Raw genomic sequence first — 23,029 nt, 5'->3', positions numbered from 1 at the left:
CTGCACTGCACTGCACTCACCTGCACTGCACTCACCTGCACTGCACTCACCTGCACTGCACTCACCTTCACTGCACTCACCTGCACTGACCTGCACTGCACTGCACTCACCTGCACTGCACTGCACTCACCTGCACTCCACTGCACTCACCTGCACTCCACTGCACTCCCCTGCACTCGCCTGCACTGCACTGCACTCCACTGCACTCCACTGCACTCCACTGCACTCCACTGCACTCACCTGCACTGCACTCACCTGCACTGCACTCACCTGCACTGCACTCACCTGCACTCACCTGCACTGCACATACCTGCACTGCACTCACTACTCTGCGCACTCACTGCTCTGCACTCACTACTCTGCACTCTGCACTCACTACTCTGCACTCACTACTCACTACTCTGCACTCACTACTCACTACTCACTACTCTGCACTCACTACTCACTACTCTGCACTCACTACTCTGCACTCACTACTCTGCACTCACTACTCTGCACTCACTACTCACTACTCACTACTCTGCACTCACTACTCACTACTCTGCACTCACTACTCTGCACTCACTACTCTGCACTCACTACTCTGCACTCACTACTCTGCACTCACTACTCACTACTCTGCACTCACTACTCTGCACTCACTACTCACTACTCTGCAGTCACTACTCTGCACTCACTACTCTGCACTCTGCACTCACTACTCTGCACTCTGCACTCACTACTCTGCACTCTGCACTCTGCACTCACTACTCTGCACTCTGCACTCACTACTCTGCACTCTGCACTCACTACTCTGCACTCTGCATGCACTCACTACTCTGCACTCACTACTCACTACTCTGCACTCACTACTCTGCACTCTGCACTCACTACTCTGCACTCTGCACTCACTACTCTGCACTCTGCACTCACTACTCTGCACTCTGCACTCACTACTCTGCACTCTGCACTCACTACTCTCCACTCACTACTCACTACTCTGCACTCACTACTCACTACTCTGCACTCACTACTCACTACTCTGCACTCACTACTCACTACTCTGCACTCACTACTCACTACTCTGCACTCACTACTCTGCACTCACTACTCTGCACTCACTACTCTGCACTCACTACTCTGCACTCACCACTCTGCACTCACTACTCTGCACTCTGCACTCACTACTCTGCACTCTGCATGCACTCACTACTCTGCACTCACTACTCACTACTCTGCACTCACTACTCTGCACTCACTACTCTGCACTCACTACTCTGCACTCACTATTCTGCACTCACTACTCTGCACTCACTACTCTGCACTCACTACTCTGCACTCACCACTCTGCACTCACTACTCTGCACTCTGCACTCACTACTCTGCACTCTGCATGCACTCACTACTCTGCACTCACTACTCACTACTCTGCACTCACTACTCACTACTCTGCACTCACTTCTCACTACTCTGCACTCACTACTCTGCACTCTGCACTCACTACTCTGCACTCTGCACTCACTACTCTGCACTCTGCACTCACTACTCACTACTCTGCACTCACTACTCACTACTCTGCACTCACTACTCACTACTCACTACTCTGCGCACTCACTACTCTGCGCGCTCACTACTCTGCGCACTCACTACTCTGCGCACTCACTACTCTGTGCACTCACTACTCTGCGCACTCACTCCTCTGCACTCACTCCTCTGCACTCACTCCTCTGCACTCACTCCTCTGCACACTCTCTGCACACTCTCTCTGCCCACTCACTCTGCACTCACTACTCTGCACTCACTACTCTGCACTCACTACTCTGCACTCACTACTCTGCACTCACTACTCTGCACTCACTACTCTGCACTCACTACTCTGCACTCTGCACTCACTACTCTGCACTCTGCACTCACTACTCTGCACTCTGCACTCACTACTCTGCACTCTGCACTCACTACTCTGCACTCACTACTCACTACTCTGCATTCACTACTCTGCACTCACTACTCACTAATCTGCACTCACTACTCACTACTCTGCACTCACTACTCACTACTCTGCACTCACTACTCACTACTCTGCACTCTGCACTCACTACTCTGCACTCTGCACTCACTACTCTGCACTCTGCACTCACTACTCTGCAGTCACTACTCACTACTCTGCACTCACTACTCTGCACTCACTACTCTGCACTCACTACTCTGCACTCACTACTCTGCACTCACTACTCTGCACTCACTACTCTGCACTCACTACTCTGCACTCACTACTCTGCACTCACTACTCTGCACTCACTACTCACTACTCACTACTCACTACTCACTACTCTGCACTCACTACTCACTACTCTGCACTCACTACTCTGCACTCACTACTCACTACTCTGCACTCACTACTCTGCACTCACTACTCTGCACTCACTACTCTGCACTCACTACTCTGCACTCACTACTCTGCGCTCACTACTCTGCGCTCACTACTCTGCACTCTGCACTCACTACTCTGCACTCACTACTCTGCACTCTGCACTCACTACTCTGCACTCTGCACTCACTACTCTGCACTCACTACTCTGCACTCACTACTCTGCACTTACTACTCTGCACTTACTACTCTGCACTCACTATTCTGCACTCACTACTCTGCACTCACTACTCTGCACTCACTACTCACTACTCTGCACTCACTACTCACTACTCTGCACTCACTACTCACTACTCTGCACTCACTACTCTGCACTCACTACTCACTACTCTGCACTCACTACTCACTACTCTGCACTCACTACTCTGCACTCACTACTCTGCACTCACTACTCTGCACTCACTACTCTGCACTCACTACTCTGCACTCACTACTCTTCACTCACTACTCTTCACTCACTACTCTGCACTCACTACTCACTACTCTGCACTCACTACTCACTACTCTGCACTCACTACTCACTACTCTGCACTCACTACTCACTACTCTGCGCACTCACTACTCTGCGCACTCACTACTCTGCGCACTCACTACTCTGCGCACTCACTACTCTGTGCACTCACTACTCTGTGCACTCACTACTCTGCGCACTCACTCCTCTGCACTCACTCCTCTGCACTCACTCCTCTGCACACTCTCTGCACACTCTCTCTGCCCACTCACTCTGCACTCACTACTCTGCACTCACTACTCTGCACTCACTACTCTGCACTCACTACTCTGCACTCACTACTCTGCACTCACTACTCTGCACTCACTACTCTGCACTCTGCACACTCACTCTGCACTGTGCACACCACTGATATCATGGAATCTTCCACCACACTTTCTAAAACTCTATAGTCCGAAGCATAATAGGCACAGAACCAAAAGAAGGGTAGACATTGCTTAAAATAATCTTATTGTATTTATGAGAAGCAAAAGCGAGACTGTGAAATGAGCTGAATATCAGTTTGTTACGAATCAACAGAGTGGAGTTAGAGAACCAAGAAATAGTAATTTAGAATCCGGGTTAGAAGGAGTAGTAATCACAAGCTGAGGATCAACGGGCGCGAAACAGCGTGGTGGGCGCGCAGGAGACGCAGCGTGAGCGTGCACATCAGCTGAAGATCGCCGGAGAAGACACCGAGTCTGCCTGCTGCCTGTTGACTGACCCGCTGCAGAGGGAAAGAGCCCGGTGAGTAGGGGTAGAGGGGGGGGGGGCGGCAGAGAGGGAGTGGGCAGAGAGGGAGGGTGTGTGTGTGTGTGTGCGTGCGTGTGTCTGTCTGTGTGTGTCTGGTGTGTGCCTGGTGTGTGCCTGCCTGCCTGCCTTTGTGTGTGCGCGTCCACAGACCCTGGTCGGCTCGTGCACCACTCTGTACTCCCTTGCGCGCTTACTCGGTGACAATAGTTCTCGTTGCCGAGACCTAAAAAGGAATAGATTCAGCCCTTTTGAACTTCTGTATGGTCACCCTGTGCAAAGGCCTATAGTCTGGTGAAGAAGGGTTGAGAGCAAGCTCCAAGGAAAGCGCTACAGGATGTAGTTAGCTATGAGCTGGCACTTCATATGGAAACAAAGCACTTCGGCAAGAAGGCCAAATAGAGTCTAGAAGCCAGCCAAGAGGTCATTAAACAGTACTATTTTCAGAAGGTCACTGTGGTCGAATTTTAGCCTGGCCAAAAAGTATGGGTAATGGAGCCTGTGGAGGCACGGCCCTATAAGACCACTGGTCTGGGCCCTATGAGGTGAAAGAACACAAGAGTGAGATCACCTACCTGATGGACCTCAAGACCCCCAGGTACCCCTTAAGGGTTTTGCATGTCAATAGCCTCAAACGCCACTTTGAGAAGCCTGAGGTAACCATGCTCCTCATCACGGATGATGAAATGGAGAAGGAGAGTGAACCACTCCCCAACCTACTTTCTTCTAAGGAGCAGGATCGGTCAGTGGAGGATTTCAGCATTTCCCTTACCCTGACCATACAGTAGAACAGAGGGACTGTAGCCAAGTGTTGTGGCAGTTTGCATCTCTTTTCGCTGAACCAGAACCAACGCATCTCCTCCTTTGCTAGGCGCATCTCCAGCTGAACCGGCGCATTGCCTCTGCTGCTGTATATATTGTCCTCAGAAACGATGCATTGACTCAGCTGTGCAGACTTCTGAATGTCAGGACTTCGCATCACCCATGGCATCCCATCAGGTCCACCACTACATGATGCATCTCCACACATCGCCTCGCCCAACTCAGCCCATTGAAACCTATGCAGCGCGACGCATCTCCATGCGAATACATTGCGTGGCTACTCGCAGCTCCCCCGCACCTCCGCTGCGTGACACATCTCCTTGCTTGGACTTTTCATCGCCTTTGCTGCACGACTCATCCTGAAGTGGGACTCAGCATCTCTTTGCAACCAGGATTTAAGCTACTCTTAACCTGTGCTCAACCCTCTGGTTGCTTGGCACAGAGCAGTCAGGCTTAACTTAGAGGCAATGTGTAAAGTATTTGAGCAACACTTTGTACAGTAATAAAGCGAAAACACATCACAAGAACAATCGCACAACATTTTAGAAAAATAAATTATATTTTAATAAACAAATCAAGGCCAAAATGATAATAATCCAATCAGTTGAACTGGAAAAATGCAAGTTTAAATATGTCAGTGGAAATAGCGCCACAAAGCACCAACCAAGTTATCTGGTCATGCTGCATCGGGACAAAGTCACATGTTCAGGGAGATCACGATGGAGCACAGGCCAGCTGCAGGGACCCAGTTAGGTCTTCTGAACAAGAGCACCTTAAATACTGGTTGTAAAGAGTTGCCGAGTCCCATGTCGAGGATGCGTCGCACAGCGACGATTCCTTAAAAGTATGAAGCTGCCATGCGAGGTCCTGTGTTGTTGAAGATACCGTAGACAAGTAGCTTGCAATGGGAATTTCTGCATCAAGAAGCATTGTGCAGCGGGTTTATGGAAGTCTGCTGGTGATTATGGGAAGTCTTTGCGTTGGAGAAACCAACACAGCAGAGGTAATGCATCAGTTCTGCTCGGGGTTGCGCCACGCAGCAGAGGAGATGCGTCAGTTCTGCTGGGTCCACAGATGGGCTGACAGAGCACCTTCAGGCTCACTTCCAAGGGTCCAGGACAGGGGTGGCACCACTAGGCAGGGTAGGACTCCCACATGGCAGAGTCATGCTGCTGGATTTAAGGCTGAGGCTCCTATCAGAAGCAAGACAACTAGCCCTTGGATTCACTCTGGGGTCCTGGGTTCAACAGATTCACTCGTTCTCACTCAGGCAAGAGGCAGCAGGTCAGCACAACAGGGCAACAGTCCAGCAGAATGGCAGTCCTTTTAGCAGCACATCAGCCCTTCCTCTTGGCAGAGTCAACAGGTCCAGGAGAGTACTGAAAAGTTGGGGTCTGAGGTGTAAAATGTACACCTGGTACCCACTTTAAAGTGGAGGAAACCTCTACATGTTTCCAGTCCCCTGAGGTATTAGGCACCCCCTTCTTCCCTGTCCTGGCCCCAGCTTGTCTGTGGTGCCAATAGACAAGTGAAAAAACCTTTGAGAGAGTGCTCAGACAGGGCCTTTGTGATGTACAAGTGTGGTAGGTGACTCAGAGTGGCTAATCCTGCCAACAACTATCCTCCCTTCGTCTCACTGTCTGGGGCTAATCTACAAAGTCCAACTGCCAGCTACTTATTTGAAAGGTTTTATATAGCGCTGGCTAGACCAGGATCAGGATACAGGCACCAAATGCTTAGGACAAAAAAATACCAACTTTCTAAAAGTGACATTTTCAGAATTGTGATTATAAATCTGACGTTACCTTTAAAGAAAGCTTTTAATTGCAATTCTTCAGACATCAAATGTCAGATATGTCTACCTGCTCCCAATTGGAAGTTGCAGCTTATTAATTATAATAAGGTAACTCTAGTGTTATCCTATGGGAGTGTTAGGCCTAGCAGTAGTAAACAATGACTTTAGGAATTTCCCACTACCAGGACATGTAAAACTTAAAAGTACATATGCTACTTTTTAAATACATTGCACCCTGCCCCTTCTGCCTCCTGGGCTGATCAGGACCTACCCTAGGGGGACCTCTATGTATTAACAAGGAAGGTGTGTACCTGGCAAAAGGTTTATTTTGCCATGTCGAAATGGCAGTTTAAAACTGCATACACAGGCTTCAATGACAGGCCTGAGAAGTGTTTAAAGGGATACGTAAGATGCTGGCACAATCAGTGATGCAGGCCCACTAGTAGCATTTACTTTACAGGCCCTAGGTACATGTAGTGACAATTGGGTGTCAGCCAATTTTACCATGTCTAAAGGAAAGCACATACACACTTAAGGACTGGTTAGCAGTGGTAAAGGGCACAGAGTTCCAAAAAGCAGCAAAAAAAGGTTCAGAAAGTAGGAGGGTGAAGGCATACAGTTAGGGAATAACCCTGCAGGAAGGACCAAGTCCAACACTGTAGATGAAGTTTAACTCATTATCAGTAATGGGTTTGGAACCTGGCTCCTAAATCTTTGAATCAGTACCTGTAAATCCTACTTTTGACGAGGACCTCCATCTTGTCTAGCATAAAAAGAGCCCACTAGAATAAAGCATATTCCTTTAAATGTATAACGTTGACACTGGTTGGATCCCTTTTATTATTTTCCCATTTTTTTAAAAATATGACTATACATACTTATGTCAAGAGATTTGCACTGCTGTAGCACAAGCCAGATTTCATTCCTCGCCTTGAGAGTTTATATAAAGTATGTCAGCTCTGGGAGGTAGGATTTGAGATGTAACTCCAAGGAATCACCTGGCGTGCTGTAGGTTGCTCATCTCTTAGAACTGACGAGCTCTCCTAGTTAATTGGAAATCTTGGTGATTTGCTATGTATTCCTTTGGTCGCAAATGAGACATGATGGATGGATTCTCCTGCACATTTTGTGCTAGCATTTGGAAAACATTTTGCTCGTCATTATACAGTAGAAGGTCCCAAATCTAGAGTTATATAAAGCCACAGTGTCTCATGCTAATAGACCTCTGTAAACATTTTATAACTCCCAGGCGGACGTGGATGGAGCAATTTCTGCATTTAGAGCATAAATAAAACGATTCTGAAGAAAGCCCTTATCTAATGCTTCCTGGCAACATACTAACAGCGCTTTGCTCCTAAAAACCAAAAGCACTCAAAAACATGTTTTTTTATTTCTTTTTTATTTAGATATTAATTAAAATTAAACAATATCATTTTTACGATTTTATATTGATGTTTGTGGCAAACAGAATAATCATGCAATGAAAAATTACACACTCTGAATACAGAATACAAACGGCTTTGGCAATTACTGTGACAAAGAACATAAATGTGTTCCATACCACAGGTTTTTAACTAACTGGATTGCAAAATAGAGGTTGCTATTGAAACATGTCGGCTGAGAGACATTTAGATGAGAATTCTAAAACTTACATAAAGAAGCGCAGGTATACATAGTCTAATTTCGCTAGCTGTAAACAATCTTACCCTGAACGTATGTGTTTAGTTTTCACTCTCCCTGGTCCTAATGACATCGTTTTAGACGTCATTTGCTGAGAACCCCAAGGATCCCACGTAAAATTCACACTGCTCTACCAGTCTTTGCACGCCATTAGCAGTTCTGGACAGCAGGAATGCATCACGAGCACAGAGGTGAAAAGGTGCTTCAGTATTGTGGGATGTCCTGGCGCTCACTCCGTAGTTCTTTTTCTAAAGTCCTTTTGCACAATTTATACTCTGCACACTCCTCATTTGGGTCCCGTTTTACCACTCTCTGCAGATGTCAATGTATTTTAATTAGTAGGTTCCCGAGGGGTTTGTTATTTACCCATAAATATAAGCATAGACCATACAGTGTTTCAATTGACGTGGTTGAAAGCATATGTTAAGTGCAAAAATACGGAATTATATTTTGGAAGTTACGTAGGGACGACATATTAAGAATTTTAATGAGTAAATACACTCAACCCTTTTTTAAAAACATGTTGGATTTTCAAGAATACAGCTTTCTCCTTTACCAAATTTTGAACTCTGCTCATTGGAACATGCCCCAATCATCTCACCTTTGTATCAGTAAAAAGTATGGAACTTTTAATCATAAGTTTTTCAATCACCTATATTAGGAATGGATTCTCAAAAATGTAAATCTGTATTTGTAAAGCGTGAACTACTCACCCTTACGGGTCTCAAGGTGCTGGGGGCCATTGTGGAAATTAAGTGAGCTAATGCCCAAAGTCACATGGTGCTGAACTGAGCTGCCACCGGAGTCGGGGATCAAACCTTGAACCCTGTGCTCCAAGTCAGCTGCCCTGGCCAATACACCACACCTCTCCACTCTCAGTTTTGGGCTTTCAGCCCTCATCAGACAGGATAGCTTGACTCCAGGTGCATGGAGAGCAGGGGGGGGGGGGGGGGCAACGTCTGGGCAAACCCGTCCCACTCGGGGTGACAAATGCAAAAAGAACAACTGATGGACAGAATGCAGAACAATGTCATACATTCACCCCAGTACAGAAATCTAGGCCTTAATCTATTGTGTTTTTGCTCACCATGCCATTCCAGTTTGAACCCAGCAATATGCAAATCAGTCTTAACCCTGCGCCCAATGGGAACAGTCCAGCCCAAACTGCCAGGCCAGGTCCTCCCTGGACTGGAAACAAGCATCCTAGGGCCGGTTTCGGGCTTTCAGTCCCCATCAACCAGGATAGCTCATAGAGAGATCCCATGTCTCTGGCACGGCTACCTAATTACATGTTTCCATTTAATATTCTAGCAAGCAAAGTTTGGGAGTCATGCTAAAGTGAGTCAAGTGGGATGCTACTAAGGCCTGCACTTTATTTACATTTTCAGTTCATATTACTTGAGCTACTGAAATTGAGATCCTCTCAGCATCCTTCAATAGAGACTTGATAATTCCAGCATGTATCTGTAGGACATATGGACTGCAGTTGAGGTGCATAGGGTATATCAATGCCCCCCAACGTGGTCCTAGAATTAATAGAACCCAAGGCTGTAGGCCAATGGCTAAATGATCACTGAGATCTCCCAAGAGGTCACATGGTGTCATGATCCTGATTGCAATCATGACATCAAGACAGATGTGAGGTATGTATGGCCCCTTGCTGGCACTGTGCCCATAGTGGGAGGGAATTAGGGGCAACCACCTACCCTAGCTAATGGACAGGTCAGGGGGCTGGGATGGTGCACTCGTAATGATGCTCAGAAGCCCTCCTGGCACTTGAGTGTGGCTGGATGGATTGTATGTGTTTCATTGAAGTGGGGTTGATGAAATGAGGGGGCAGGGGGCTTCAGCGGACCCTACCCCTATCCTTCATTAATACTGAGGTGAGGGGGGTTGTAAATGTCAATCCTCCCCCTTCATCTAGAACCGAGTTGTGAGTCATGAGAAAACACAAAGTGCCCAATGGGCATACAAGATGAAGAAATTGGCAGCCAGGATATAAAGGTCTTTGTACTTTATCAATGTGTCGAAGATCTAATGGATACAACTATAATGCATGCCTTCTATGGGCACTGATTTTGTTGAAAATATTACCTTACATCTCTATGAAAATGTAGCAAACAATTGAAGGGCATAAAGTGCAAAGAATCCTACAAGCCTATTTAGATTTCTGTACTTTCTTTCAGACCCTTGTCTGCTTTTTGTGTAGAAAGTTGCCCTCGGAGATTTTCATGTAAACCACTAATATTCAGATATGCTTGGAACCCATTTATAACGTTGACAGCCACCTTTCCTTTCTTTGACCTATCGTCTCCAAATTTGGTAGTGCAATATTGAGATTACTGTCCTTGTTATTTCCAAGTTTCTTGTTCAAGGGAGGGTACGTTTATTAGTAATGCAAACATTACTAATTCTCTTTGGAGTGTTGTATCACCCTTAACTACAGAAACGCTGATTTCGCCACTGTACATAAAAATATAATGGTTGAAGAAGGAATGTTATAGCTACGAAAAAGAAACTAAAAATCACTGCAATTCACTAGTTAAAGAGAGTAATGCAACCATAACATTCCAACCAAAACCACTACTCATGATCTCACTCTGATTGTGAATAATAGCAAAGGCCTAGCCCAATATTGTGGTAACCAGGGTGTATGGATGCATGCCCTGCTTTCAGCCAGTCCATGTGTTCAACATGCCTAGATGTCTAGGCATAAACTTTATCCAAACAACGTGTTCATTACCTGTGCTTCAGTCTGGCCCTGCACCCATACCAACTGCAGTTTTCTAAATGTGTAACGCCATTATCAGTGCATTGTGAGGGAGTTGTGTTGGCATTACTTAGTATGAATGAAGAATTTGACGTTTTTTTACGGTTTTTGTCTTAACCATCAAATCCCCTCAACATTATTTCTCTTCTGGGTAACGAACCATAACTTACCCTTACATTTATTGTGGGTACTTTTGTAGGCAGGAGATTAAGCAAAATTTTGTTTATGACAATTCTATCCTCAGGTATTGTAGATGTACATACCACACTGGTGGTTCTGGAATTCTATGCCCTGTGGCTGCCTCTGCCATGGGAGGATCAACTTTTTTGGTTGAAACACTAGGAAAGTCCATGGCGGATTGTGAAATGTATATCATCATTTAAAGGTGGTTTAAGTCAAAAATCGAAATAAAGAATATCAATCAGCGCACACATCAGCTGAACAATATTCCCTTCCAACAACATCATCAAGGTCAGCATACACTGGGAAGCATAGATTTACTATTCTAACTCGACCTCTACTTAGTTCTTGTGTAGATATATATATATATATATCTAGTCATGTTGTGCAGTCAATATAAGTATATAGAACACCTCAATTTTGCTAGGACACCATGCTCGGCATTTGGGCTATGCCTGAAGTGGTGAATACATTGTCAGTAGCTGCATATTCAAATCCTCCAACATGCTGGGGATGGTGGGTACCACCTGTTAGGCATCACACGTCCCATGATAGTGTTTCATGCACTTCAATCTTCAAACATAGTTGCAGACCCATCCGCCTAGACTGGGTGTTTGTATGACGGCATTTTTGGTGGAATTGTTAACACATCTTAGTATGTCCGTTGGTGGCACTGCAAGACGCTTTGATGTATTATTTATTTATAAGTTTAATATAGTGATAGCTAGACCCGAAGGTATCAGAGCGCTTTACATTAAAAAATAGCATAACTTTGCTTTACATAGGATGCGTAATATGACAAATTGAATAACGTCGCTCTGCATATGATGCTAGACACATAGATTCAAGAGCAAGCCTAAAATAGAGATACTGAAAATCGGTGAGTAAGACAGGTGTGATTACAGTGTGCAGATTATAACAGCATAAATTAAAGGAGTGAATGACATATTATACAGCTGAAACTTTAAAATAACCAACTGTCACAAACGGTCAAGTCGTGGAGGTAGGGAGCTATTGGAGGCTAGTTCGGTTATTGGTCAGAGATCCACCATCAAAGGAGCTCCAAACTGGGCGGTTAACAGAACACAAACCCTTAATTGCTGTATCAGAAAATTTCCAAAAATGTACAGTTGTTCAATATTAAATGTGTAGTTTGCATCATAGCAATGAAATCGATATTAATCAATCACTCAATGAGGATTTGCAAAGTGTGGCTAATCACCCGATAGGCTGTCCAGGTACTTGCAGGTCCCGGAGGCTTATTCGAACAGCCAGGTCCTAAGGGTCATTTGGAATTCCGGAAGTGAGGTGATGGTCCGGAGGTGCGTGGGGAGGCTATTCCAGGTCTTTGCCGTGATGTGTGAGAAGGAGCGCCCACCACTTCTGCTTCGGTAGATGCAGAGAGTATTGGCAAGTGAAAGGGAGGCGGAGAGTAGTCTTCAGTTGGTGGAAGTTCAGGCAGAGGATAATGTAGGCAAGTCCATGGTTGTGTAGAGCGTTGTGTGCATGGGTCAACAGCTTGAATTGACAGCTCTCTGTACGGGAGCCTGGGGAGTTTCCTGAGATTGGGTGTGATGGGAGTTCTTCGGGGAAAGTCAAGAATGAGTCTGGCTGTGGTGTTCTCTATGGTCTCAAGACTCTGTAGTAGGTGTGCGGCGTTTCCTACGTAGAGGGCATTGTCGTAGTCCAGTCGGCTGGTGATGAGGGCTTTGTCACTGTGTGTCTCGTGTGTATGGGTAGCCACTTGAAGATTTTGTGTAGCATGCGCAGAGTGAGGAAGTAGGTGGAGTAGAGAGCATTGATCTGTGATTTCATGGTGAGATTGTTGTCAATGATGATTCCAAGGTTTCTGGTGTGGTTGGAGGGAGTAGCTGCCCATCCTAGGTCTGATGGCCACCAGGAGCCGTTCCATGTGTTGCTGCAGTTGCTAAAGATCAGTACGTCCATCTTGTACAGCTGCAGGCAGTTGTTTTTCATCCAGTCAACAACATTTGCCATGCATCTGTGGAGGTTGTTTCTGGTGGTGGTGGGTTCGTCAGTGAGTGAACGGATCGGTTCGGGGTCGTATGCATAGGAAATTATGTTGAGACCGTGGGATCCTACGATGTTGGCCAGCGGGGTCATTTATGTGTTAAAGAGCGTGGGCCTGAGGGATGAGCCCTGGGGGACACCACAGTTGATATAATTGTGTTGGGTTCATAGGTGAAAGTTGAGAGGTGGATCATCTGGGTTCTTTTACTGAGGAAGGAGGTGGTCATTCTGAGCGCGTCCCCCTTGGATGCCGATGTGGTGGAGTCTTTCGATCAGAGTGTGATGGGATATGGCAGAGCTTTCCAAACTGTGTGTCCCGACACAGCACTGTGTCGCCTGCAAAGGGTGGGTGAGTTGCAGGATGACACCGGTATTTATGGGCACTTAGCACATAACTGCTGGTAATTAAGAGGCCTTAAGGCCTCTGCCGGCGATGTCATTCACCCACTCTCCCCTGGTCTCTGTTGAAAACACCCGATTGTCTGCTGATAAAACTTCCCCCTCCCTCGCGTCCACGAGACACAGAGCTGGCATGTGGGGGACCATGAGTCATTCAAATAGTTTCCGAGAAATTTAAATACAAAACGCTGTTAGAGTGCAAAGTGCCAGGCTTTCTACACAGCAGGGCACGTGATCAGCTCGTCTATGTTCAAAGCTTATGTCTGCTCTGTGTATGGAAAAGAAAAATAATTCCAACCATATATTCTGCAGGAAGAGAAATTAAAATTATTTTTTTATTAACAAATATTGTTAGCTTTTTAATAGAACTAACTGTCTAGGTCCTCCTTCCCCACCGGGTCAATTTGTTATTTTATTCTTAACAAACATATTTTGGCCTCTAAAGAAATGCGTTGGCATGTGCCCATCTAACCGACATACTCCTTCCGTCTACTGTCTGGAATAGACAGAGGGAGGAGGGCGACAGAGGGAAGAGGGCGACGGAGGGAAGAGGGCAACAGAGGACAGAGGGCGACAGAGGTGAGAGGGCGACAGAGGAGAGAGGGCCACAGAGGAGAGAGGGCCACAGAGGGAAGAGGATGACAGAGGGAAGAGGGGGACAGAGGAGAGAGGGCGACAGAGGGAAGAGGGCGACAGAGGGAAGAGGGCGACAGAGGAGAGCAGGTGACAGAGGAGAGAGGGTGACAGAGGAGAGAGGGCGACAGAGGAGAGAGGGTGACAGAGGGAGACAGAGGAGAGAGGGTGACAGAGGAGAGAGGAAGACAGAGGAGAGAGGGTGACAGAGGAGAGAGGATGACAGAGGAGAGAGGGAGACAGAGGGGAGAGGGAGACAGAGGAGAGAGGGCGACAGAGGAGAGAGAACGACAGAGGAGAGAGGGAGAGAGAGAGGGAGACAGAGGGAAGAGGGAGACAGATGAGAGAGGGAGACAGAGTAGAGAGGGAGACAGAGTAGAGAGGGGCGACAGAGGAGAGAGGGAGACAGAGGAGAGAGGGTGACAGAGGAGAGAGGGCGACAGAGGAGAGAGGGTGACAGAGGAGAGAGGGCGACAGAAGAGAGAGGGAGACAGAGGAGAGAGGGCGACAGAGGGGAGAGGGAGACAGAGGAGAGAGGGTGACAGAGTAGAGAGGGCGACAGAGGAGAGAGGGTGACAGAGGGAGGAGGGCGACAGAGGGAGGAGGGCGACAGAGGGAGGAGGGAGACAGAGGGAGGAGGGAGACAGAGGGAGGAGGGAGACAGAGCGAGGAGGGAGACAGAGGGAGACAGAGAGAGGGAGAGAGAAGGAGATAGAGAGAGGGAGACAGAGAGGGGGAGAGAGAGACGGAGACAGAGGGAGGGAGACAGAGGAGAGAGGGAGACAGAGTAGAGAGGGAGACAGAGTAGAGAGGGGGACAGAGTAGAGAGGGCGACAGAGGAGAGAGGGAGACAGAGGAGAGAGGGCGACAGAGGAGAGAGGGCGACAGAGGAGAGAGGGCGACAGAGGAGAGAGGGCGACAGAGGAGAGAGGGCGACAGAGGAGAGAGGCAGACAGAGGAGAGAGGGCGACAGAGGGAAGAGGGAGACATAGGAGAAAGGGAGACAGAGGAGAGAGGGCAACAGAGGAGAGAGGGCGACAGAGGAGAGAGGGCGACAGAGGAGAGAGGGCGACAGCGGAGAGAGGGCGACAGAGGGAGGAGGGCGACAGAGGGAGGAGGGAGACAGAGGGAGGAGGGAGACAGAGCGAGGAGGGAGACAGAGAGAGACAGAGGGAGGTAGACATAGCGGGAGACAGAGAGGGAGAGAGAGGGAGATAGAGAGAGGGAGACAGAGAGACAGAGAGAGGGGGGAGAGAGAGGGAGACAGAGGGAGGGAGACAGAGGGAGGGAGGGAGAGAGAGGGAGACAGAGAGAGAGGGAGACAGAGGGAGAGAGACAGGGAGAGGGAGACAGAGGGAGTGGATGACAGAGGGAGAGAGAGAGGGAGGCAGACCGAGGAACGGACACGGAGGGAGACCGAGGAACGGAGACCGTGGGAGAGAGACAGAGGGAGAGAGACAGAGGAGAGAGGGAGACAGAGGAGAGAGGGAGACAGAGGAGAGAGGGCAACAGAGGAGAGAGGGCGACAGAGGAGAGAGGGCGACAGAGGAGAGAGGGCGACAGCGGAGAGAGGGCGACAGAGGGAGGAGGGCGACAGAGGGAGGAGGGAGACAGAGGGAGGAGGGAGACAGAGCGAGGAGGGAGACAGAGAGAGACAGAGGGAGGTAGACATAGCGGGAGGGAGAGAGAGGGAGATAGAGAGAGGGAGACAGAGAGACAGAGAGAGGGGGAAGAGAGAGGGAGACAGAGGGAGGGAGACAGAGGGAGGGAGGGAGGGAGGGAGAGAGAGGGAGAGAGGGAGACAGAGAGAGAGGGAGACAGAGGGAGAGAGACAGGGAGAGGGAGTGGATGACAGAGGGAGAGAGAGAGGGAGGCAGACCGAGGAACGGACACGGAGGGGGACCGAGGAACGGAGACCGTGGGAGAGAGACAGAGGGAGAGAGACAGAGGAGAGAGGGAGACAGAGGAGAGAGGGAGACAGAGGAGAGAGGGCAACAGAGGAGAGAGGGCAACAGAGGAGAGAGGGCGACAGAGGAAAGAGGGCAACAGAGGTGAGAGGGCAACAGAGGAGAGAGGGCGACAGAGGGAGGAGGGCGACAGAGGGAGGATGGAGACAGAGGGAAGAGGGAGACAGAGCGAGGAGGGAGACAGAGGGAGGTAGACATAGCGGGAGACAGAGAGAGGGAGAGAGAAGGAGACAGAGAGAGGGAGACAGAGAGAGGGAGACAGAGAGAGGGAGACAGGGAGAGGGAGACAGGGAGAGGGAGACAGAGGGAGAGGATGACAGAGGGAGAGAGAGAGGGAGGCAGACCGAGGAACGGAGACAGAGGGAGGGAGACCAAGGACCAGAGACCGAGGAACGGAGACAGAGGGAGAGACAGAGGGAGAGAGACAGAGGGAGAAAGAGGGAGAGAGAGAAAGAAAGAGGGAGGTAGACAGACAGGGAGACAAACGGAGACAGAGGGAGGGAGACAGTGGGAGACAGTCAGGGGGAAACAGAGGGAGAGAGACTGAGGGAGGAGAGGGAGACAGAGGGAGAGAGGTAGAGGGAGAGAGACAGGGGAGAGGGAGAGAGAGGAAGAAAGAGGGAGAGAGAGGAAGAAAGAGAGAGAGAGAGGAAGAAAGAGGGAGAGAGATCGGGAGACAGAGAGAGGGAGACAGAGGGAGGGAGACAGAGGGAGGGAGACAGAGGGAAGGAGAGGGAGGGAGAGGGAGGGAGAGGGAGGGAGAGGGAGAGAGAGGGAGAAAGAGGGAGAGAGAGGGAGAGAGGGAGATGGAGAGGGAGAGGGCGGGAGAGGGGGAGAGGGGGAGAGAGAGGGAGACAGAGGGAGCGAGACAGGGAGAGGGAGGGAAATGGAGACAGAGGGAGAGGGAGACAGAGAGAGGGAGACAGAGGGATGGAAACAGATGGAGACAGAGAGAGGGAGACAGTGAGAGGGAGACAGAGAGCATGAGACAGAAGGAGACAGACAGAGGGAGGAGGGCGACAGGGAGCGAGATAGAGGGAGCCAGACAGAGGGAGGTAGACAGACAGAGGGAGACAGACGGAGACAGACAGAGGGAGAGAGAGGGAGGGACACAGAAGGAGAGAGAGGAAGGGAGACAGAGGGAGCGAGACGGTTAGAGAGAGAGAGTGAGACAGAGTGAGTGAGAACCCCCGAGCCCCGCCTTAGGTGGTTCGGGCTCGCTTGCTACGATCGCTCGCTACACTGCCTTACTGTGTCCCAAAATGATGCATCTCCAAAAAGTGTCACCAACATGAAAAGTTTGGAAAGCTGTGGGATATGGTGTCAAAGACAGCAGAGAGGTCTAGGAGGATCAAAGCTGACATTTCTCCTTAGTCGAGGAGGGTTCTTATGTCATCAGTGGCTGCGATCAGGGCAGTTTTGGTGCTGTGATTGCAGATGAAGCTGGATTGTGTGGCGTTAAGTAGCTGGTTCTGCTCCATCTAAACAAACCACACCCTGTACCCCTTCAAATCAGGCTTCAGAAGCAACCAGAGGACCAAGCCTGCACTCCTCACTGCAATAGATGACATCTGCACTCTCCTCAACCGAGGCAAAACCGCAGCCCTCATCCTCCTGGACTTCTCTGCTGCCTTCAACACCATTTACCACCACAACCTCGATAAAAGACTCCATGACTCCGGCATGTGCGGCAAAGCCTTAGAGTGAATCCTCTCCTTCCTCACTTGCTGAACCTAAAGAGTCAATCTCCCACCGTTCTCCTCAGAAACCCATAGAGATCAGCTGCGGAGTTCCTCAGGGCTCCTCTCTGAGCCCCACCCTCTTCAACATCTACATGGCCCTGCTTGCAGCCACCATCAGAAACCACAGACTCAACATCATCTCCTACGCCGCAACACCCAGCTGATTTTCTCCCTCACCAACGAACCTACAGCCGCTGAGATCAACTTTCACAATGGGATGAAGGCAGTCACCACCGGGATGAAGGACTGCTGCATCAAACTCAAACACTGACCAAACAAAGTCCTCATACTGGGCACCACTCCCTCCACCTAGGACGACTTGTGGTGGCCTGCAGCACTCGGAACCCCTCCACACCCATGACCACGCGCGTAACCCTTGCATCAGACTTGACTCTTCGCTCTCAATAAACCGCTAAATCAACACCGACTAATCCTCCTGCTTCCAGACTTTCTGCCTGCTTCAGAAGATCTTCAACTGAATCCCCACCGAGTCCAGGAGAATGGTAACCCTGGCTCTTGTCAGCAGCAAGGTCGACTGCGGCAATAAACTCTACGCCAGTGCCAACCAAAAACTCCAATAGAAATTGCAGAGTATCCAGAATGACTCCGCCAGACTTATGCTGGCCATTCCCTGCCAAAGCCATATCTCCAGTCACTTGATAGATCTTCACTGGCTCCCAATCAACAAAATAATCACCTTCAAGCTCCTCACGCCTGCCTATATAGCCCTCTACAGCACCGGACCTGCATACCTGAACCACCGCTTCTCCTTCAACACACCCACCAGACATCTCCAGTCCACCCAACTGGCCCTGGCCACTATCCCATGGATCTGAAAGACCTCATCTGGAAGAAGATCCTTCTCCTACCTCGCTGCAAAGACCTGGAACTCTCTACCTCTACATCTCAGACAACAACATTCACATTCACTGCCTCAATTCAGGAAGGACCTCAAGACCTGGCTTGTCGACTGCAGAACCCCTCCGCCCCCCCCCAGCGCTTTGAGATCCTAATGAGTGATTAGTTGTGCTCTATAAGAACCCTGATTCATTGATTGAGGTGTGCCGTGAGTTGATTGTTGATGATCTTTTCCAGTGCTTTCGATGGGAATGAGAGCAGGGACATTGGCCGATAGTTTTTGAGTTTGCTGGGGTCGGCGGAGGGTTTTTTGAGTAGTGGTCTGACTTCAGCGTGTTTCCAGGTTTCGGGAAATGTTGAGGTGGTGACAGAGGTGTTGAGTAGGGTGGTAAGTTCCTGGCTGACCCTTTGGCTTCTGTGGTTGAAGATGTGGTGCGGGCATGGGTCTTTGGGAGCTCCAGAGTGATGGATTTTATGGCGGAGGTTGTGTCCTGGGTAGAGAGGATATTCCAGGTGGTCAGTGTGTGGTTCATTCCAGTTATGATGGTGGCATTTTTGTTGAGGAAGTCTGTAGGTGTGGGTTGGGGTTTGAAATTTCTGTATATGGTTGAGATCTTTAAATACACAAAAACCTGGGTGTCTGATAGGAAACAAATGTGTTCCAAGGACCGTACACTATATCGGGTCTGTAAAATTTCTAACTAGATGACCAAGTGGTCTTGATATAAAGTTTAAATATCCGACGCATGTAACCACCAGCAATAGTAGGTGAGACCCAAGATCCAGAGATGGATTACCATCAAAATCTTGTTGGTGATCTGATTTTTCTCATCTGGTCATCCACAGGACCGGGCTGGTGTGTCTCTAAGTCAATGAGACTACTTCCAGAACCGCCTGGTAGGACTGGGATCAAGCCAACAATCGCTTGTCTGACCATGCGTAGGATCACCAAATGGAACAAAGTGCAGTGCAAAGGGTGAAAGTGTAAGCAAAGTGAAGTTAAAAAGGAATAGAGGGCTCACAGTAAGGAAGCTTTAATAACTGTAAATCTCTTTCTATTTAAAAACCAGAACAGCGCAAAACCGCAGTATAAACAAATGACTGCTTAAGGGCCAACATGTTTCTGCCAAACAGGGGAAATACTCCCTTGGCTTTCATCAGGGCCTCTGTTCTTAAGGACTTTTGCTACTGCTAGTGTAAACCACACTCATAAACAAAAAAAGAAATAACAGTGACAACTTTAAAGGATATATTGCTTATTCCTCCATGTCAGCTGGTGTATAAATCACCTACAAAAATGCAAGATGGTATAAGTGCATCGGAAATAAAACAGTATAATACAGTTTAAAAGAAGAGCATGATAGTTCCTTACTCACCCATCTCGACAGGGGAAATTACCTCACCTCACCTGGATCAAGCTCAGAGTAAGGGAGGCCACGAAAAGGCAACCCAAATCAAGAAAAAGCAAAAAAAACTGGGCTTATCTTCTTGTATGGAATCCCTATCATTAACTTATCCTTAGTCTAATGTTCTGACAGCCAGTGTCTAGCTAGGCTCACCCACAGGTACTAGAACTGCCTAATCTCGGTAGGTAATGATATAAATATGGGCTTCAAGATTAACTCAGACCCAATATCACAGAGGTTACACTCACCTCTCCGTCGTTGCCCCAGGCTAAGTCTGAGGTTGGGGGAGGCAACGTGTGGGCGGGGTGAGGCTCCATTTATAGGCACGTATTTCTTAGTGTGTTCCTATCACCGCGTGCTGTGAGAACACGCCTCTGTTCTTAGTAGCCGCTAAAACGCACCAAATCTTGCCGGTTACGTGGTCACCTTAGGCTAGATAATCACGTTATCAAAACCGCTTCGGGATCTCTCGCGGCCGATAACGGGGGTGTGTTTTGGTTTACGCCGTGTTTCCGAGAACCAAGACGCGTAATTGCGCGAGATTTGGACCGAACTACAGAAGATGGGAATTGTAGTTCAAGTTGAAGGCGCGCGCGACCAAAGGACCTAAAACTCCAAATAATGGAAGTTGTAGTCCAGGGTGAAATACACGCGAGGATAAGTGATTCATAATCTTATTCCTCTTAACAGTAACCGCTCGAAAACAACATGTCAAGAAAAATAAAACTTAGTAGAGCCAAAAGTGCATGACGAGTGCCTAGTTATAGCATGCAAATAACGGTATGTTTCGATAAAAGACTTAGCAAAAAACATACAGAAGGCAGAACACGGGTACCGTACCTGGATACAAAAGAGTCCAATTACAGAAAAAGTAATAAAATGAAAGGCTGAGTCCTAAATATATATTCCTTATAATGAGATATATTATGATGTCAAATGTCAATAAGACATCAGAGGTCATTTTTGATGTCAACAGAAGGAACAAACACTCCTCAGTGGGTCATGTGGACCACGAACTCATTCAGGTTAGAACTACCCTTCATGATAGTCAAGGGAATACGTGCAGTGGAAAAGATTGTTATTTATGTACACTGATATAGATCATTGGTTTCGCATCCATGGGACAGAGATGGTCTAGTTTTGAATTCATACCCCCATAAATGTGACTGTCAATGTGCAGCTGTGGAAACGACAGAAATGGTGTACCGCCTTTAATCATAGTGTGGTCCACGGAATTTCATCATTCAAACCCCGGGAGTCTGTAGATAATCGAAATATCCATTTTTGTTCCTTTATGAACAGGTATCTGGCTGTGTCTCCAATATGTGATGGTATAAACGGCTTTTCCAGGACTGTCCAGGAGAAGTCGGTTTCACTGTGGTTTAACTCAATGAAGTGTTTAGTCAATTTTGAGATGCTCTTTTTGAAACAAAATGCACTTTTGTGCTCCAGCATTCTCGTCCTTACCTTTCTCGGGGTCATACCTACATATCGTTCTTAACAGGGGCATGTGAGTAGGTAAATTAGATGAGAACTGTTACAATTTGTAAAGTTTTTGAGAATCCAAGGACGATCTGTCTCAATTTGAGTAGCTTTCAAAGTTTTGGGGCACACAGAGCAGTTGCCACAGGGATGATGTTCGGTGACCGCTGCAGTATACCAAAGTGTACCTACTGATCTTACAGGAGGGTCTCTGGGACGGGTATGTATCAGCCGGTCCTTTAGATTGGTAGACCTTTTGAAGGCAAATAAGGGAAATTCTATTTTCTCATTGCCAAAATTGAGGATTTTCCAATTGTTTCTCACAATACGTTGAAATTGGTTGGACTTGGTATTGTAAGTAGTCACTAGAGTTAAACGGTCCAAGGGTGGTTTGTCAACAGGGACCTCTAGCAGTGCATCACGATGATTATTGGCCGCTCTTTTCCATGAGTGTTTGATTAGTTTTTTTGGGTAATGTCGCACTTGGAGTTGTCTTGACAAACTTTCAGCATGCTTTTGAAAAGTAGTAAGTGTCGAACAATTGCGCCGGACTCGTAAAAATTGCCCGTAAGGTAGATTATCCCTAAGGGATTTAGGATGTTGGCTCTCGTATAGGAGCAGAGAGTTTCTAGCTAGGGGCTTTTTATAAAGTTCAGTTTCAAGACCGGTGGTAGTCACAAAGATCGACAGATCAGGGAAGGAAATCCTTTCTTTGCTTTTCTCCAGAGTGAATCTCAGAAAGCGATTTTGAGTGTTAAGCCACTGGTGGAACGATAAGATAGACAGTTCTTCACCTCGCCAAATGACGAGGATGTCATCTATATACCGTTTCCACCAGTGGATGTGTGACCTGAATGGGTTGTTTGGAGTCAGAACGCATTCCTGCTCGAATGCGTGGACGTACAGGTTCGCCAAACTGGGAGCAAAAATGCTCCCCATGCTGGTTCCCGACACCTGTAAGTATGTGGTCTTTGCATATTTAAAAAAGTTCTCTTTCATGGCGATTTTGGCTAAGGCCATGATGAAGGGAACCGGTGTTATTGATTCAAGGTTCGCCTCTTCAAGGATACGCCTGATTGTCTCAAGAGTCTCATCCTGAGGGATGGAAGTGTAGAGAGACTCTACATCTAGCGAGACCAAGAAATCAGTTTGTGCATTGAATTCAATGTCGGGAATCACTCGTAAAATGTCCTTGGTATCCTTCAGATAGGTTGGCATAGTCTGCACCAATGGTCTTAGAAAAAATCCCACAAAAGCAGAGAGGGGCTCTAGGAGAGAACCCTGACCTGATATTATAGGTCTACCTGGTGGTGGTCTTTGAATCTTGTGCACTTTCGGCAAAGTGTAGAAGTAGGGCATAGTTGGAATGTTGGTTTGCAAAAATTGTGCTTCATGTGCCGTAATCCAACCCTCGCTGAGAGCTTCTTCCACTAGGATCTTAATCTCATTTCTGAGTCTCTCAGTGGGATCAACACTCAGAGGAACATATGAGTTCGTATTGCTCAATTGGCTAAGACATTCTGCCCGGTAGATGGAAGTATCCTGCACTACTATTGATCCACCCTTGTCCGCGGGTTTTATAGTGATAAGGGGATCTTGTGCTAGAGATTTTAAAGC

This window comes from Lissotriton helveticus, chromosome 5_1 (assembly GCF_964261635.1).
Source record: "Lissotriton helveticus chromosome 5_1, aLisHel1.1, whole genome shotgun sequence".
Classification (NCBI taxonomy): domain Eukaryota; kingdom Metazoa; phylum Chordata; class Amphibia; order Caudata; family Salamandridae; genus Lissotriton; species Lissotriton helveticus.
This window is presented reverse-complemented; position numbering follows the sequence as displayed.